The sequence below is a fragment of the Sebastes umbrosus genome, chromosome 11 (genome assembly GCF_015220745.1).
Source record: "Sebastes umbrosus isolate fSebUmb1 chromosome 11, fSebUmb1.pri, whole genome shotgun sequence".
Classification (NCBI taxonomy): domain Eukaryota; kingdom Metazoa; phylum Chordata; class Actinopteri; order Perciformes; family Sebastidae; genus Sebastes; species Sebastes umbrosus.
The window spans coordinates 19,582,563-19,599,206 of NC_051279.1; the positions used below are offsets into that span (position 1 = coordinate 19,582,563).

Genomic DNA, 16,644 nt, shown 5'->3' on the forward strand with positions numbered 1-16,644 from the left:
TCACCAACCCAGAAACAGTCCAGCACGAAACCCCCTTTAAAACCACAAGCTGTCATTCTTACACTTGGTTTTTGTACGGATTAAAGGAAAAATTTTATCTGGATGTGGATGTTCAGTTAGTGTTGATGGTAAATGTTGGCCATTGACATAATAAATTACTCAGTGCCTGCTATATTGGCTGAGAAATCTTTTCTCCTGTTTGCGGAGCCATGCCGGCAGTGCCTACATGTACCAGGATGCAATGCGTGGGCTACTGACGGCCAGCAAAAGCATACTGTAGCCAAGTTGCGTCTTTACTTATGCAGGTAATAAAATAAAAACCCGTAGGCTCCGTAGTCCCGAACCAGCGTGAACCAAGATGGCAACAACTCTTTTTTATCATTTTCCACGTTGTCAATGGCAACGCATTACAGCTTCACTCCTTCTGCGTTTACCTTTCACAATAAAAGTCCAACTTAAATTCACTCAGCATTTCGCTAAGAGGCAACTCGACAAAACAGCTTAAAATGGTATTAGGTGACAAAAACACTCACCCAGTGGTCATCTGCCCTCTCAGCCCTGCTGGTCTTGGTTGTTTTTTCCAGTTTATCTTCGGCATCCTGAAGAAGGTCTCCGGCACACCTCTGTCCATGGGAGGAGGAAAACTTTCATAGTAACACATAGACAGGCTCTCTCGGGGGGGTTGCCGTCGATGACATCATCCAACAAAAACTGCCCACGCTGACATTCATTGCAGTAGAATGATTCTGTGTTTGTTGGCATAGGAGGGCAATTTGAGCAAAGTCACCACCGTTCTGTGTTTTCTTCAGCAGCTCAGGTTCCGGAGGGTCCCCGCTGGCCATTTCCTGCAGCCGCAGCCTCTCTCCGGCCCTATAATCGGGCTCGAATAAATACGGCCAAATATCCGCATCTGCAAAAAAAATATTGTAAAACGTACACTGTAAAAATCCTCGTCCACAACATCTTCTGCACTCATGTTTTGGGATGCCATTTTTCGCTGTTGGAAACGTAACTAGCAAACAGAACATGGAAGTTCCGTTTTTGAGGGGGCATCTAAAGCATGCCTCCTGGCTACCCAGAAAATATCCAGGCTGAAATAGCAGCCTGTGATTTTCCCTTTGCATCCAACTGTCACGTCAAAAGATGGTGCTGGATGCAGGAAGTACAAGTTTTTATAACTGCATCCCAGAGACTCAGAGAACATTTCTGCGTTTTTCACACTATATCCCTAACTCGGGTAGAGAGAAGTTTGAAAATCAGTAAATTTTCCCTTTAAACAATCAATATATGACGTGTTAATTAGTTAGCATTAGAACATTTTTGTTACCTTTGTACAGAGCCAGGCTGGCTTTTTATCCAGAGTCCTGTTATTATGCAAAGCTAAGCTAACATCTCCCATGCTTCATATTTAACAGACAGATATGAGAGTGGTATCGATCTTCTCGTCTAACTCTCAGCAAGAAAGCGAATAAGCACATTTCCCCAAAATGTCAAACTGTTCCTTTAACTAAGTATCTTGACTACTAACAAAAACAGTTGTCTTCTATGTGCTGAATTGAAACATCCCAACTCCCACTACAACAAAAGGGAGTTTGACTATAGGCATACTTAAAACAATAGACTCTTCTCACAGCAGCCGTTTTGACATTGTAATTGCAGGTTAAACACAGGTGTAATTGATCAAATTAATTATGGTCCCATTGTATTTGGTAAAGAAAAAGGTAACACCTGCACACTACTCCATGCCACAATATTTTTATTGATTACATTTCGATCCTGCTTGGATCTTCGTCAGGTCAAAAGTATAAAAAATATTGTGGCATGGAGTAGTGTGCCGGCGTTACCTTTTTTCTTTACTGATGCTCTTCTGATAGCCTCGCACCTACGTGATGTGCGTATAATTAATCTTCTTCAACCCGTTGTATTTAGTGTCATAGCCATTCCATTGAGCCAGCATGCACAATACCAGGGCCATAATTAATGTTATTAATTACACCTGTGTTTACCCTGCGATGACATGTCAAAATGCCTGCTGTGAAAAGGGCATATTGATTCGTTGATTAGTTTAATAGAAAATGAGTCCATGATAATTTTGGTTATCAATAAGTGGGAACTGGGCATCCTACATCAGGTCTTTTTGCACCGTACTGGTGAAATATATCAGAGAAATATATCTGTAATTGCAGCAATTGCAAAGTAAAAACTCAATTCTGGGCTGCACGCTGAGAGCGTATTTTAGGCGGACACTGTGGATTCATTCAATGCTATGCAAAACTTCTGTGCCAAAGCGAGGATTAGGCCTATTTCATAGTGCTGTGTTTTATTGTAGTGAGAATGTGCATTGGGGGCTGCTGCTGGATGAATCGACGCTACCAAATTGAACTAATTGCACTGTTGCCTGCCCAATGGGCCCCGTCTGGGACTCAGGAGAGCACAGAGCTGAGAGCAGGCGAGTACATTACTGAATCCGACTAATTGCTCACACCTGTGCCTGCCCAGTTGACTCTGCTGGGGATTCTGGGGAACGATAAAGACCAAAGCTGGAAACATACGGGTGTGGCAACAGGAGATAAAGTTTACAGACCAGTATCTATCTGTACATTCATATTGATGTGGATTGGTCAAAGGTTGTTTTTAGTCAATCCAGTATAGTGTTGCACTGTATATACAGTGTCAGCTTCCACTCAGAAACAGTAGGCGGGTGAATTTGTGCCTTCAGAAGTGTATGTATTGCTCACTGTGGTTCTGAAAGCTGGCAAATGTAAGTGGCCTTTTTTGTCACCAGCTCAAATACCCGACCTCAACCACCTCTCTGTTGTCAAAAAGAAAAGAAAGACTCAAAGAGACACAAGGTGACTGCAGCCAGAAAGAAAGCATTGACTCTGGACTACTAAGTTATGAAGCAGACTGTTTCCAATTTCAGCGCCGTCTGCTTTTAGTTACCCGAAGAGTGGAGTACCTTAGGAAGGACATTATATGGAAGTTACAGTACATCAATAAAAAAGCAGCTCAGATGGAAATCCTATTGGAATTGGGTTCTGTAACTTAAAGCTGACACACCTTTTCCACAAAAGGAGTTACTTTTCTTTATAACACTTTTCATAATCATTTCTGTGTAAATGTCATAATTCATTAGGAGTGGGGGAAAAAATCGGTACAGTATAGAATCACGATATTTTGCGTGTCAATATTGTATCGATACACGGACGTCAAGTATTGATCTTTTATTATTAGGGCTGTCAAAGTTAACGTGATAACGGGTTAACGCAAATTTGTTTTAATGCCACTAATTTCTTTAACGCATTAAAGCTAGAGTGAAGATACTGTCATCATATGAAACTATAAAAACCTAAGGAATCCATCTTATATTAGCTTGTCGGGAAGAACGCTAAATAACGCTACAGAGTTGCGCTAAATTTTGGTGAGGAAAAACTGTCATGGCCATTTTCAAAGGGGTCCCTTGACCTGAAAATGGGTTCTGTGGGTACCCACGAGTCTCCCCTTTACAGACATGCCCACTTTATGATAATCACATGCAGTTTAGGGCAAGTCATAGTCAAGTCAGCACACTGACACACTGACAGCTGTTGTTGCCTGTTGGGCTGCAGTTTGCCATGTTATGATTTGAGCATATTTCTTATGTTAAATGCAGTACCTGTGAGGGTTTCTGGACAATATTTGTCATCGTTTTGTGTTGTTCATTTATTTTCAATAATAAATATATACATACATTTGCATAAATCATATTTGCCCACTCCCATGTTAAGAATATTAAATACTTGACAAATCTCCCTTTAATGTACATTTTGAACAGATAAAAAATGTGCGATCAACTGCGATTAATCATGGACAATCACGCAATTAAATATTTTAATCGATTGACAGCCCTATTTATTATATAAACTATTAACTAATACCATATATGGCCGCTTTTCTGTCTTTTAGGGGTTGTTGCGGACTCAGTCTTAAAACTAGAGTGAAGATATTGGAATCATATGAAATTAGGAGAATGCTAAATAACTTTCGGCCATTTTCAAAGGGGTGCCTTGACCTCTCAACTCAAGATATGTGAATGAAAACTCTGAGATTGAACTGTATAATTTGCAGTTGAAAAAGGTAATTAATAGCAATACAGTATATCTTATCGCAATACTCAGCATATTGCAAATTGTTTAAAATCGCAATACGATTGTATTGTGACTTAAGTATGATAATATCGTATCGTGATAATATCGTATCGTGGGGCCTCTGGTGATTCCCAACATGTTGAATGTTGTCCTCACATTTAAAGTGAAGACAATAGAGAGGAGGTAAACAGAGCGAGAGAACAGGAGAAGGAAGTGAGCAGAAGAAAATGAGGAGCGAGGGAGTGTGCTGCGAAAGCGGTTTCTGACCAGAGGCTTCCAGGGAAGAGCAGAGATGATCTCTGAGTCTCACAGCATGAATTCAACACTCCCTTCACCACACAAACAGCATGAATCCTGTGCACTCCATGCTTGCGTCTTGTGGCTCCCACACAACATACACCATGCCTTGGAGAGAGAGAGAGACACACACATAAACAGAGTGAAACACATACTACATAAAGCATCGCTCCTAGTAAGACTTCAGACTCTGACCGATATGGTGTCCGCAGCATTCTCATTATAATCAAAGAATCTGTCTCAATCCAGAGGGAAAACAAACTATACAAAAAAAATCCTCTTTATCCTTACAACTTTTTTTTCCATTCAGACCAATCATATCGAGGATGATGCCGTTCCTTATGGTCTGCACAGAAACGTCAAGTGAGAAAAATAAAACAGCTGCCCGACTGTAATTTAAAAGATGCCGCAGCTTGACGTCAGAAATACCCAAGCAAGCAATATCTACCTCAAAGTAATCATCAGCTACTTGACTGTGACTTTTACAAGGCAGGAAATGAGGGTTCTCTTTTATCTCGCCATAATATATAAATATGCGCTTCCACTGTGTGTAACCATCTGTTCAACTTTGCTGTCTTTTTGTCCTCACCTCTGTATTTTCTACATCTGCAGGCACAACACATATCCACTATGTCTGGCATGTTTTCCTTTGTGCAACTCTGTAATTGTGGGCCTTGTCTATTGTTGTTTGTGACCCCACCTTCATTGTTGTTACACCTGCTGCTTGTACCTTGGTAAGGTTAACACATCTCTCAAGGGGTACGATGCACTGCACCTTATGTACAAGATATAACAAAGAGATCGCCATCTGTATGGGGTTTGTAAGGAAGGGAGTATTGTGTGTGTGTGTGTGTGTGTACACATATATCTGAGCGTGAGGGCACAAAGCCATCCCCTTATGGCCCATTGTTTTGGAAGGGTATGGCTCTTGCACCCCTCCCCTGGATGTTGGGGGAATAGAGCACAGTCTGGCTAATATTTAACTAATGACTGTGCCTTCCAGACTCGACCGCCCTCCTCTCACCAACTGCTAGACCTGAGCCATCTCTGCAGCGAGCGTCACTGAAGTGTGGCTGTGTGAAATAGAATGTGGAGGGATGGGGCTCTGCACGGTACCAGGGGAGAGGGGGTACGGGAGAAAATAACTGTTGGAGAGCCCATAAAGGAGCTGCGAGTGAGGGAGAGATGGATGCACAGTGTTGTGTGGGAGGCCAACGAGTCCAGCAGTCTGAGAGAATGCCATATGCTACCTTGAGGCAGGAAAAGTCTAGCAAAAAGCAAAAAGGAGAAGCAGAGTTAGACGAGAGTGGCTGGTTTCCATCAGCACTGATATGTGTCTGGCCATCACATTTCGCACACTTGTAGATAGAGGCTATGCCTCTGACAGAGGGGAAACAAGAGAAGGGGCTGAAAGAGGCAGAGGAAGGGAGGGACAGAGATAGGGAGAATGAGTGAAAAGGCATAATTAGATAATGAGGCCTGTTCTCGTCAAGTTGGAGAGACAGAAGAGGAAAACAGAAGTCTGCGAGGGCAAAATAACAGAAAGAGTGGGAATTAAGGGGAAGTCGGGGGAGACGGGGGAAATAGATGTAAAAGATACAGCAGGGCTGATTATTGTTATGGTGTCACCAATGTGGACTGAAGCCCCCAGTGCTGCCAGGCAAATGTAGTATTAGTCACTTCAATAATTAATCACCCTGGGAGCATGTCGTTGCAGCCAAGCACTGACCCATTTCTCTAACATTTTTTCTCAACAGTAACATTCCCACAGAGCCCCTCTTCTTCCATACCTTCATTTAGTGAGGTGGGGGTGTGTGTGTGTGGGGGGGGGGTGCATGCCCAAATCCTCTGGGTCAAGCCTGGTCATTTATTAGCCACATTTCTCCGGAGAAATAAAAGTAATCTCGCTGCTCTTCTCAAAGGCTGGAAACCATGCGGGGAGACAGAATAGCGGCCTCGGCTGTGGCCCAATGGGCCTTGCTGACTGTCTGTCCCGGTGAAATATGATGCCCATATGTAGGACGGCCATCTGAAAGAGGGACCCAACAGGGTTCCTTCAGGCTTTGATGCTCATCACCACAAAAGCAGATGGCGGTGTCCTGTTCTTAAAACTTTTTTTGCAAAAACCCCCCCCGTCTTCTTTTATCCAATCCTATCCGGCCTATTAGCCCCCTGCCTGTCATGGTCTAGCAGCCTATGCTTAGCCCCCAGGGGGTTTCTAGATCTATGGAATGAAGTCAAGCTTCCCCATTGACACAGGTCTCACTGGATAGCTTTGAATAGAAGTCAACCGACTGAAAAGGCATGTTTTAGAGGACAAAATGGAATAAGGTGTGGGGTGGATCAATACTGCAGGGTTGTTTGGACTTGAAATGCTTTGCTCTCTCTGTGCTCAGACAAAGCAGTGCTGACTGCAGGTGGCAAAGAATTTTTCCGGACATTGGGTAAAAAAGTAACAAAGGGTGTTTAATGGAAGAGAAACCTGCATGCATCTGTCTAAAAGATTGGGATCAAAGCAGAGAGATAACCCGCTGTGTGCGCTCTATATGTATTCCTGCCCTCTTCACTAAAACAGGCAGGATTTGTCACCGAGGTCCAATCCCAAACCTGCGTGCTGCTCGCACCCAAGCAATTTCTGAACCAGAGAGGCAATCAAGGACTTAAAGTCAAGACACAATGCAAATAGGTCTGAGAACCCATCTGTAGTAATCCAACAGTCCCTCCTGCACCAGCCTGCTCTCCCCTCTCAGCCTCTCTGTGGCACAAGCCAATTAACTGTTTGATTCGGAGCCGGGGATGAACACCCTAATTGATTACATGGCGATAGTCGATTCAATTATCAATTTACGCACAAAAAGCTGAGCAGAGACGCAAAAGCCCGGAAGTTTGCTGAGCGAGTTCTCCGGTAACTTGGCAGCACAATCGCTGTGTGTGTGTGTGTTTGTTTAAGCGCAGGAATGAAATGTAAAAGGAGGAAGGCTCGGAAGCAGTGGAAGCGAGAGGCAGGAAGACTGACACTTGCTGTAGCTACTGCAGGTTGTTTACTTGCAGTCTCCGACTTGCACCTCTCCTCTGCCTCTTCTTTCTCCTCAACACAGACATTCTTCGCCGCCTGGAGCGCACAAAGAAACACACAAAGACACGCACACACACATACAGTGTAAACACACGAAAACACACACAAATTTGCATTAATACAAATACCAAAACACTGAAATATATTACATGGTATACCGTATATTGATATGGACACATTGTTTATATGCACAGACAAATTTACATATAAAATCGTTTAAACACACACACACACACACACACACAGAATAAACATACAGTACATGCATAATTAAAACAAAGGGGCTCACTTTCTACTTGCACACGCTCATAGGTGAAAATACATGAACACACAAAACCACATGGGTATTCATCAGGGATTATTAGCAATTGATTCACATGAAAAAAAAAATTCTTCTCCTCATCATGCCTGTGATTCTGCTTTGTTTACCCTGTCATGGAGAGTTGCTCCGTTCGATCAGGCTGGAGAGGCACTAGGTTGGGTGGTTGTGCTAACGAAGTCTCAATGTGCCGTCTGTCGACAGGGTAATTTCCCAGGATAGCGCTGTGTTCTCACTTCTTATGGCTCTGCTGGTAAAGATAGAAGATCAGCACCTGAGTCATTGGAGAGGAGAAACCAAATGGGAGAGCCTCCAACCACTACGCTGCCTCAAGGTCTCAGTTTATCACACTGAAGAGTAAGGTAAACCAGGTAAACTCATGCATTCCTTTGTTTACATGTTCAACAATGACTCAATTCAAAAGGGATAGTTCAGGCGTTTTGAAGTGGGGCTGTATGAGGTACTTATCCACAGTCAGTGTATTACCTACAGTGAAGGTCGGCACGCCCCCCAGCTTGGAAAAGCAGACAGGAGTTGCCGCACGGAAGCAAAGCAAATGTATGTTTTCAATGAAGTCTGGTTGCTTTGGCGAGAGCATAGATAACAGCTTCCGTTGACCGTCGGACTGTATAGCTGTCTCACGGGAGGGTAAACCGTCGTAAATATTAAAAATAAAGCATACCCATAAACTGATTTTTTTAGGTGGGCCTTTCCTTTAGGTGGCTAAAATATGTTTTGCATTTCATTGTTTTGGTTCCATGCGGTAACGGACTGCTTCTCCAATCTGGAAGTGTGCCGACCGTCATCTACTGTAGGTAATACACTGACTATGAATAAGTACCTCATATAACCCCACTTCAAAACACCCAAACTATCCCTTTAAATATATGGTATACAGTATTCTGCTGGACACTTACAGGTTAGTGCATCTTTTTTAAAGAGGCTAGCAAGTTCACATTTAACTGCCACACATTAACTATTACTATGCCAGAGCCATATTCTTTGACAGTCACTGTAATACCATATATATACCCTATACTGTGTGTTATAAACCTACATAATTAAAGTACATATTTCTGCTTAAAGCACTGGACAGCATGTGAGAGAGAGCCCGTCAATGTCAAGTCTCATTATGCAGCTGTTTAATAATTGAAAAATGTGAGTTTAATATTCATATTTTCAACTAATGTGGATGGTTTTGGGCAATACTGTAGAAATGCAATAGATATGCTCTTGTTGAAAAGAGGGAATGGTCTCATAAGAATTATATATAGAGACAATTCTTTGTTTGGTGCCGTTTAAATGATCAAGCTTGTGTTCACTACAGAGAGTCTTTATCTTGAAATATACATATCTGCACAGTTTGGGTCATTATATAACACAAAAAAACACATGTTGGTGTATAAAGAAGAAAGCTATACTTACTATAGAACTGTTTTTTTGCATAGACTATAAGCCAAAGTGCTGCACACAGCTGGACTGCAGACTACGATGTTTGCACAAGCCACAGGGGTGTACTTTACACTGATGTGCGCTAGCATATCAACCATTGCAGGATGCATACAGTGGCTTTCACTTCCTGCCATCCACTGTAAAGTCCTGGCTGACAGAGAAAACCACCTTCTGTCATTATAGTCCCCTGTCAGGCACTCATGACTGTTCACACAATGACACATAAGTTACACCCCTTTTCCATTAACGGGGAATGGTCCAGGAACAATGTGCTGCTCTGGCTGTGCGGAATGGAGACAAGGAGGTGGTAGAGAGAGAGAGAATGCACAGACTGTTGGGAGCGATGGGGAGGGTCTATTTTGAACAATGTTTTTTAAAAGTTGTTGGGGAGACAAAAAAGTGTGCCAAGGGGACTTCTCCATCAATCTGACAGGGTCCACCCTTCTCTAGCACGGACTTCTATGCATGCTGTGTGTGTGTGAATACAAGGGTGCGCAGCAGGAGGTTGCATGGATATAAGGCACTGCAAGTGGTCCTCCCAGATGGTTGTGTCCCACTGCTAGTAGGAGGTCTGCAGCTTTTATCTATGACAGGCAGTAGGTCTTAACATCCTCCACACACACTGCCCTGCTGCAAGCCTGAGGCCCACAGGGCTGGAGTTATGAGAGAGGCAGGGTGTCCCAGCGCAGGAGCAATTCCCTGCTTCCCCTCAGTCTTTTTTACTAGAGAAAGAAAAGACCTCAATGACAGCCACTGCTCAGAAACGCAGGGGACTGAAGATGCTCACTCTGTTCTTTGGCAAGGTCTATCTTCCTAACTGCAACACACACACACACACACACATACCCATGAATGCCTTTGCACATACTGACACGCACAAATGCCCCCAGCATGGCTTCTTCCTCCTCTGAGGGTTGAAGCCGGTCCAGAGCATCAGCATTGTTGGACGGGGCTTAGTGAGGGAGAGAAGGAAAGTCTCCAAGAGACTGAGAGAGGGAAATGGAGAGACAGACACAGAGATGCCAGGAGACACCGAGCCACGACGCATTCCTAATCGACTCGCTGCCAACTTGCAAATCCGGCATTCTCATCTGGTCTATGCAAGGTCAACCGTGAGATGTACTGAGACAAACCGAGTGAGACAGTGGGAGACATTAGAATGGGGAAGGGCTGGATGAGTAACCGGTGCAGTGAATAACAGTTGTTAATAGAGAGAGAGGTGACAGGGTCTAGATTTAGGACAGTGTGTCTGCGGCTACATAAGGTGAATTTTAAAAGTTGTCTGCTTCAGTGTCCTCCTCAATGCCACCTTGTTGTTACCGCTCAAATCTCCAGGAAGTCATTTTTCAGAGAGCCCGGTGTGTGTCGGCGTGTGTGTGAATCATAGCGGATAGGGGTTATTCTTTTATCCTTTGACCCAGATTTGAGGGGGAGAACTGAACAGGGGACATGAAAGACACGGACCTCCCAGCGGAGCCGGGGTCATGTGCAACCTGAACACAGGCGCACACCAGCACAGCCAGCCGAGCAGAAAACACCATTATGCATACGCAGAGTCCACGCAGACACACATGACAAACATTGCACGCAAAAAAATGCATGCATGCGCACACACCTTCAAAGAGAAATCACGTGATCAAGATCCCCGAAAAACAGGGCATGGAAATTCTGTCAGACACACCTGCCACAGCTCTCACGACAAGCCTGTTCCTTCCCCCCTCCATGCACATGCACGAAGCACATTAGTTCTAATGAGGGAACATGCATATGTGTAATTACTGATTCTTATTGGCCAAACAGCCTTTCTCTGCACAAAATCTAACACATTTACATGCAAATGCCACCTTCATCAACACCTGTGCTTTTGCGTACATATTGTAGCTCTGTGCATTTGTTTTTCACAGTTATACAAGCTCATATATCGACTGACTGTGAGCAACTTTAGCTGTAAGCATGACAAAGGTGAAGGAGAACGATTGTAGTCTTTCGTCTCTATAGATAAAGCCTTACTGTGTTTCAGCAGTCTGCAATGGAGTTGGCGTGGGTGAGATGAAATGGGTCTCAAAAAAGGACAAAGGTGAGTTTATCGGAGTGTCAAGGGAAGTCTGCAAGAATAAAAAGATGGACAAAATGATGCATTGTTAGAGCATACAAGATGCAGCAGACAAACAAGAGAAAGAATATGGTCTGTGTGTGTTTCCTTGCCGATACCCCAATGAATGAAAAAAATATCAGGTGCAAAAAGATTCAGAGAAAAATTGCAGGAGCAGAATGGACAGATTTACGGTGAGAAATGGGCAAATTTACAGGCAGAAACCTGGACGCACCAGAGACACAATATTGGGCTTCTGCCAGTGTTAAATATGGTCCCTCACCTACAACCAGATGGTTCCTCACTTCTGACCGCCACCGCCACACTCCCATCCCTCTCTCTCTCTCAATTTTTGTCCCTCCAACGGTCTCCTACCTCTCCCCCAGGGAGGGTAATAGCTAAATGCTGTCATTTCTGCAACTCAACTTAGTGCCAACCGATTGTGCTGTCACAAAAAAAAGAGTCTTTTCTCGGGATATGAGTGACAGTCTTTGGCCAGGCTCCTACGACTACTCCCTATGACCACTGAAATCCCTTAAGGTACACTTCTTGTTAGAGGTGACAAGTCAGCTTGAAGAAGAAAGCCATTACCAGAGAAGAAAGGTATCAGGCAGCCTCCTGCTGGTGTAAATTGAAACCAAATACAATGGCTCCGAGCCAAGGAAGTATTCTGGGAAATCTAATATGGCCATTTCCTTGGCTTGCTGGTAATTCTAAGCTTTCTTTACCTCGTATGAGAAATGTCTTTGGCAGGATTTTTCTTTCAGAATTGAAGTTTTTTTTTCTTTAATTCAATTAAGTATCTATCAAAGAACAATGTCCCATAGGCTCCCTGCCAATATTTCTACAACGTCTTATTTTCATTTCCTAACTGACTTTTTAGAAATCCCTCGTCACCTACTTAGTAATTGCAGCCCTCCTCTCTTCCTCCTCTCTAGTCACAGTAAAGCCTGGGAGCTTGGCCACATGGTTCAGGGCTGGGCTACAATGCACAAGGACGAGGGGGGATGAGGAAACTAGTGGGGGTTCAGAAGCATAAAAGTTCCTTTCTTCTCCGCCCTTGCCTCTTTTCTTTGAGCCAGAACAGAGGGTTGCCACGGCGATGAGGTTGGTCTGTCTCCCACGGCGTGGTCTGGGAAGAGCAGCAGCTTGCTCTGACATTTACTCAGGCTGGAGGAAACAGAGACGATAGAGGAGAGAAGCACACATACGGCGAAGAGAAGAGAGAGAGAGAGGGGCGACGCGTTAGCAACCGGCGGTTGCGGAAAGTGGATGGATTAAACGATAACACCTGTAACATTTGAGGGTTGACACACACATGGAGAAACACTGCCTTTATCTAAACCTTTTATCTTCTTCTCAGTGTCCATTCATCCCCAACTTCTATTCCCGGCCTCCTTTTTTTTCTCCATTTGCTCTCATTTAGATGTTGCCAGCAAGTCAGGAAGCCAACACATATTTCCATCCTAATCATACTGCCAAACTCATGCACAAAAATCAAATGCACAGACATGAGCACCAGCTAACAGACACACAAAACACACACACATACAAAACTACGGCCATCCTACTGAGAGGCCAACCACCAACGATGCCAACAAGTTGTAACTTTGCCAGAGATTCTAGTGAACACAGCTCAACAGCTTTTGTTTCACATTTCAGCACAGGAAAAGTTGACCCCGGGAAATAGCTATTGAGCAGATTGCTTTATATCACTTATCTTTTTGGTATGTGTGTGTGCACGCTTGAGTGCTCGTGCATGTCGTTTTGTGTGCATGTGTGGCTATCTGACGAGTGAAGGTTTTGGATCCATCAGCGGGTCAGCATAGAAGATCTCCATGCTGAAAAAGCCTGTGACGCTTGAGAACCCACAGCAAGTCAAAAAACACTTTTCTATTTTATCAAAAGCTGTTCAAACACTGTCTGTTTCTGATTAAAGGAGACAACAGGCAGCCATATCAGCAAACGCGAGCAAGGAAATAGAGGTAAGAAGGAAATGACTGATGGGATGTGGGTATAAAAGATAAGCTTGAGTACAGCATACTGCCACATTTACAGTAAACACGTAGTGTTTTTTTTTCCCTAATGGATCAGTTAGCATACGACCCACAAGAGGCAGAGAGAGAAGAGGGAATGCATCACAATATGCCACAATGCAAGTCATGCAACATTCACCACAATGCTGAAAGAGGCGGCATTTCATGAGATACATCCATATGTGCCACTTTGGGGAACTTCAGTGAGAATATGCTAATGCACACTTTTCTCCGTGACACTGAAATACACAAGGCTCTCTGTCGGTAGTGAATGAGCTTTCCGAGCTCCAGTGGAAATGTTCACTTTTGGCCTCCTAATTCTTCGGAATCTAAATAAAAGGCAACTTCAATGGGGTTACTCTTTCTTGGCACACGAACACAGAAAAAACGACCCCTAACATGACAACAAAACGTTGCTTGTTCTCAGATTACTATCCATCCATATTTCCTGTAGACCACTCCAGTACAGTGCACTCAATGGCATTTGGTCTTTGGCGCTCAAAAGGTTGAAGGAAATTTGCAAAGCTCAATAGCATCATTTATTATGCATAAATAAAAATGTCACAGCTATGATAACGCAGACACCTCAAACTACTTTCTACTAACTTTCAATAACAAGGTCTGAGGGTTATCATGAGCAACTGTCTCACTGTATTCACAACACTTTGGCTTGTAGTGAAGTGCCAACATGTATTTAGAAAATAACACGCAACACTTGAAATGGAAGTCCCCTTTATCACTTCATCATTATCTGTCATTCAAAGCTGCTTTTACCAATTTTTGAAAATAACAGAAGATTGAAAAACACACTCCACCAGGATCCTTGATACACTATATTGAGGCCTTTTATATTCTCTGCCCAGTTGAATGCAGTACATGAATAAATATTGGCCTTGCTTTTGGGATAACATTTTTTTACTCTGGTTCGGTCTGCCAGCTCATGAGACAGATATCTCAGCAGTTAGTCTTTCAGCCGCCTGAGTGAACTTTATGTGGATTTAATCAGTAACCAGCAAACAAAAACAGTGAGCTGAAAAGTGCCCGAAAACTGCTAAGAGCTGCTGATTGGATGTTGATTCCATGTAGGTCCGGTAGTACTGGCAACATGGTGTAATTTAAATCAATGGCAATACAACATTTTTTTTATTAATGTAGCTGAAATCCCTAAGTTGTCAACCTTTATGGCGGCGGAGGTAAAATGACTACAATAAAAATGGCGAAGCATCAAAGGTTTGTTGTCTTGTTCACCACAGTTTAGCAACCTTACATGAATGATGTATATTTCTAGTCTAATTTACTTTATCCTTTATCCATAATGAAACAGTCTCATCTGTAAAAGGCATATATGTAGACTATAACTTCATTACAGGACAGCAACTTCTGTAATGAGATCTTCCATTAAGTTACTTTTTGATGGATTTTGGTTCAGAAACTAGCAGACATGTCTAACACCACTATCTATACCAGGGGTCTGCAACCTGCAGCTCCGGAGCCACATGTGAATCTTTAGCTCCTCTCCAGTGGCTCCCTGTGGATTTTTAAAAATGTAAATGAATAACTGTTTGTTTTGTAATATATATTTTCATTTATCATGGTTGTAGGTCTATGGTACGACGGAGTGTTAGGGCCACATTGAGGAAAAATAAATAAATTTGAGATTTCGAGAATAAAGTCATAATATTACGAGAATAAATTCATAGGTTTACGAGAAAAAATTCTTAATATTACGATAATAAAGTCATAATATTATAAAGTAGTAATTTTACGTTTTATTTTATTTTTTTCTCGTAAAGTTATGACTTTTTTTCGTAATATTTCAACTTTTTTTCTCATAAAGTTATGAATTTATTCTCGTAATGTTACGACATTTTTCTTGTAATATTATGACTTTATTCTGGAAATCTCCTATTTTTTTCCCTCAATGTGGCCCTAATCCTCCGTAGTACATTTGCACTTTGGCCCTCACTGCATTAGACTTATATACTATATAATTAGACTATAAGCTGTTACCTTCATCACAATGCTCACATGTTTTGTGGCTCCAGACAGTATTTTTTATTTGTTTTTGCCTAAAATGGCTCTTTTGATAGTAAAGGTTGCTGACCCCTGATCTATACAAACATAATATTTATGTAGCAAGTCATTTATCTGAACAGTTATCATCAGATCTCATTAGTAGTGGCCTTAAAATGCAGTGACTTTTTCTCTCATGAACCAAGGCCAGCCAGGGACTCCTCCCTACCCAAAAATAGCCTTCACTGAACATTTGAATACAAATATTTCTTAATTTTCTGTCACCTCACAGATACCTTTATTATGTCCATGTGCCTCCCATGACTTCATTGAGTTTCATCAAATGAGCGAAACAGCGCCCCCCCAGGCTGTAAGTTAGTCTGTGTGGTGAAAGCCGGTATTGCACCCTTAATAACAAAGTCTGCCGAAAAACAACCCAAACAAAAGTGCAGCTAGACAGAAAGGATGATAAATTTAGACATCAAATAACGTGAGTTAAAGTTAAATGCTGTCTATGACTGTCTGTCTTTCTGTTAATGCATTTGCTTGCTTTTTTCCCCCTCAGATGGTTAACTGTGTCTGCGTTGCTGTCTGTGTGTATTTAGCTTGTCTTGTTGAGGTAATTGATGGAGGTTTATTTTACACACTGTAACGTTACCTTTTGTTTGCCTGGACTCTGAAGCTGTTGGTTGTAGCTGCAATCCACACAGACAGTCACTCAGGACAGAAGAACCTGCAGTGCTTTGAGTAACCTGAATAAGTTGAATAACTCAACTTTGCATTAATTGGACCGTTCAGTCACCTGTTGTGTGATGTGTGAATGCGCATGCGCAGAAGGTCATTCCTTCTTCTGCAGGTTTGGTCTTGTAGGCTTTTTGTATGCCAAGCATGTAGACAAGGGTGTGTGTGTGTGTAAGTCATGTATTTGATTTGATACATGCATTTTTTTTCTTCTTTTGGATGAGAACATGAATCATTCAAACATTGTTCATAAAATATATTCCTATTTTGCAACTTTCTTAGACGACTTGTCTGACTTGGCTTTTGAAACATGAAAATGAGGGCTTAGTTCAGGGTTATTTTGCTTTATTTTATTTTTAAGAGTGGCCCTCTAAAAGAACACCAGATTGGGCGAGAGCTTCAATTGAAAACAGTTTTTACTACTTACCAATTACTTAAGTATTTCTCTATTTTGGAGGTAACCTTAGCTTCTATTATTTTTTATTAAAGAA

At 42.5% G+C, this 16,644-nt stretch overlaps 1 protein-coding gene across 11 annotated transcripts in view; it reads right to left on the bottom strand.

Moving 5' to 3' along the window:
• The window catches only part of nphs1 (NPHS1 adhesion molecule, nephrin), a 74,213-nt gene extending 57,982 nt beyond the window's left edge, over nucleotides 1-16,231 (bottom strand). For 5 of the 11 annotated variants that reach the window (XM_037785945.1, XM_037785944.1, XM_037785935.1 and 2 more), the window contains exons 1-4: nucleotides 11,282-11,378; nucleotides 7,930-8,069; nucleotides 4,395-4,532; nucleotides 534-910 (exon numbers count right to left, since the gene is read on the bottom strand). The gene's annotated coding sequence lies outside the window, so the exon portion shown is untranslated. Of the gene's footprint in view, nucleotides 1-533; nucleotides 911-4,394; nucleotides 4,533-7,929; nucleotides 8,094-11,281; nucleotides 11,379-16,070 lie in introns of those variants that run through there. The other 6 variants (XM_037785942.1, XM_037785939.1, XM_037785940.1 and 3 more) reach the window with 6 other exon arrangements.
• Between the last annotated feature and the right edge of the window lie 413 nt (nucleotides 16,232-16,644).